At 34.0% G+C, this 2,860-nt stretch overlaps 1 protein-coding gene across 1 annotated transcript in view; it reads right to left on the reverse strand.

Annotated features, from left to right (window-relative positions):
- Positions 1 to 2,362, reverse strand: part of LOC118733842 (mucin-5AC-like) — a 63,850-nt gene extending 61,488 nt beyond the window's left edge. Inside the window, exons 1-2 of the mRNA XM_036463426.1 lie at positions 2,310 to 2,362; positions 2,226 to 2,246 (exon numbers count right to left, since the gene is read on the reverse strand). The gene's annotated coding sequence lies outside the window, so the exon portion shown is untranslated. The remainder of the gene's footprint in view (positions 1 to 2,225; positions 2,247 to 2,309) is intronic.
- Positions 2,363 to 2,860: the final 498 nt, after the last annotated feature.

The raw sequence follows: 2,860 nt of genomic DNA on the forward strand, positions 1-2,860 counted from the left end.
ATAGAGCGTAAAATTGAGAAGAGAAAACTAACAGAAAAAGTTATTCAACATAAAACTAGTAAAAACTAGCAAGTGAACAGTTGCTGCACTATTTTGACATTCTGCTGTTAACATTTTACTATTTACAGGTCTATTCTGCACGTTACCGAAGATTTTGTAACCGGAAAATTGTATTACCAAAAAATGTTACCAGTTCTTGTCACCGCGATTCTAGGTACGTTGGTAATGCAGTTAAAATATTCAGCAATTCAGCTATGAAGAATTGTGCACATCCTGGCATTGCATATTTCACGGGGCAATAATTTGTTACCAGCTAATGAGATGGTAACAAAATTTACCGGTTATAAGAGTATACAGAATGCGAAAAGGGTTAAAAATTGGCAAGAACTTTATTTACCGGTTACAAACTTTTTATTACCAGCGCAGAATAGACCTGTTATAAATCAGTTTTGAACTCTTTGCTTTACACACAAGCACGTAAACAGTCCTGTACATCATTGATATTTTGATTTCCGCTCATTTTACTTTTGTTTATGTGTAACCAATTTAACAAATGCGGCTTTCGACATTTATTCTTGTTCTTCTTCTGCAAATTAAAATTTCTGCTATTAAAAATTTCACTAGCATGAATTTCAGCTCTCCCGTGTTATTACGCTCTCGATTTAGTGCTCTATTGCCAATTTTTTGGGTATTATACACTTTTCCAGTAAAAATTTGCAGGTTCCAGTACAAATTAGTACTGACTATTTGTTAAGTTACACACCTTTTGTTACCACAATTTCTCATAGTCTCTTCATAGTTGAAGAATATTTTAACCAACGTACCTAGAATCGCGGTGACAAAAACTGCTAACATTTTTTGGTAATAAAATTTTTCGGTTACAAAATCTTCGGTAACGTGCAGAGTAGACCTGAAAGGTCCAGTTTCTCAATGGCTGGTTAACACTAACTGCAAGTTAAACTTCGTTATCCACGTGATCGACTCCATAACGTATAGCAGAGAGTTGATAACGTCGATAACGATGTTTAACAAGTAGTTAGTGTAAACCAGACATTGAGAACCTGACCCTAAGGGCCGGTTTCTCCATCTCTGGTGCATTGGGGGAAGGTTGCTGATTTTTAATTTACAAATCTTAAAATTTCAAGGAAAATACGTTTTCTTTTATTTCTGAAACTTATTTCCGAAATGTGACAGAAAGGTCTTCTTCACATTCTTCCATCATGTTCACACACCGAAATAAAATTTCTCTTTCTCAATTTGACAGCGAATTGTGTGGAAAATTTGGAAATATTCAGCCTCATTGCGTAAGTCGTAAATTAGGCTGAATTGTACGACTCGACAACGTTAGCATTGTCTACTGTCGTGCTGAAATAAGTAAACGACGAAAATTGTCGAAAACTATGCAGTGCTGCCAAGTTCTTCCGTTTTAATACACTAGTCGAGTGGAAATTTTAGGCAATAACGCTAAATTTTCGACACGATTCGACTCTCGAAAAACGACTTGCATTCAGCACGACTCTCGCAATGAGGCTGATTGTCACATCTGATACGCTCTTAAGAAAGACTTGCATATTCGGATATCTGTTCGGATATTCGTCCATACGAATAAAATCCGCATTATCCGGTTAGATAATATCCGTAAATTTTGCTATCCGAATATTCGGTCAATATATGTAAGTCCATTTAGTTATCCGGGTGTCCCAATTTTTTATCACATATTCGAATATCTCTTTTAAAAATATTAAAAATATTGACGAAACACTGAAGACAAAGTAATCATCTTTGAAAAACAACAGTGAAGGGACCTTCACATCGACCATCATCTCTATTCAAACAAACTGTCTGATTTACGCAGATCACTTAGTCTAAACGCGTAAATGCTTCGTAAGCTCGTAAACCTTGTAAACTTACTCGACTTTGTACGAAAACCCGGTTTATTTACACTTTACACAGTTACGATTTTTTATGCATATATCTGCTAACAAATTCCTGAGATTATTTCGGCTGGGACATGTAATTAACTACATTAATTGGGAGGCGAATCAAACAAGATGAGAAAATTCGAGCTATGTCCACCCCACACCATTTCAAAATATTTCTACAAGTCACATCGATATTGGATGTTTATAGTGAATTTAAAGAGTTAAAATATAACACTCGCAAGAGCGAAAAATATAATATATGTATATAACAATTATAAAAGATTTGATGTTTTTCTCACTTACCTTGTTTTCATCATTATCACACTGTAAAGAGAAAAACGCGAGTTAGCACAGTATTTCATAGTGTATTTAAAATGAAATACTTACGATATTATGCCCCGTCGCAATACTTTTGCATGTGACGCCCGCCTGAAAGTAGAAATTCACAAGTATACATCAAATAATTTTATTAACAAAAAGATTAATTAAAAAAATTGGTTTTAAGCTTATATTGGGCTTTAAAAGAACACCAGCAAAGCTTAAGATATGAATGCTAAACTAGATTACGAAACTTGTCAGTTTTTTGCAACTGAAGCTCAAAAAGCAAGTGATGATTAAAATTTTAATAATTATTTGGTCCATGAAAATATGTCCGTATGTGTGACAGTATCCAAATTTTTAATATGTAGTTTATTTCTATAAAAAATTACGGAATAGGTTCAAGTTTTCGGTTTTGCGTAAATTTCTCGATTCAATTTAGCTAGATAGCTGTTTTGGTGTTCACAAATCGGGCCAAATTTTTCAATTTCAACTTGAGTGCAAAAACTGAAATTTTATCTGAAGATTATTGGAATACCGAAGAGGACTTTATTAATGTGGTATTTATTTTTCCCCGACTCTTGCATCAAAAATAACTTCCAAGCTTCCATTGTGCAGAT

Source organism: Rhagoletis pomonella, unplaced genomic scaffold (assembly GCF_013731165.1).
Source record: "Rhagoletis pomonella isolate Grant_MI unplaced genomic scaffold, Rhpom_1.0 Rhpom_scaffold_00002, whole genome shotgun sequence".
NCBI classification, from domain to species: Eukaryota; Metazoa; Arthropoda; class Insecta; order Diptera; family Tephritidae; genus Rhagoletis; species Rhagoletis pomonella.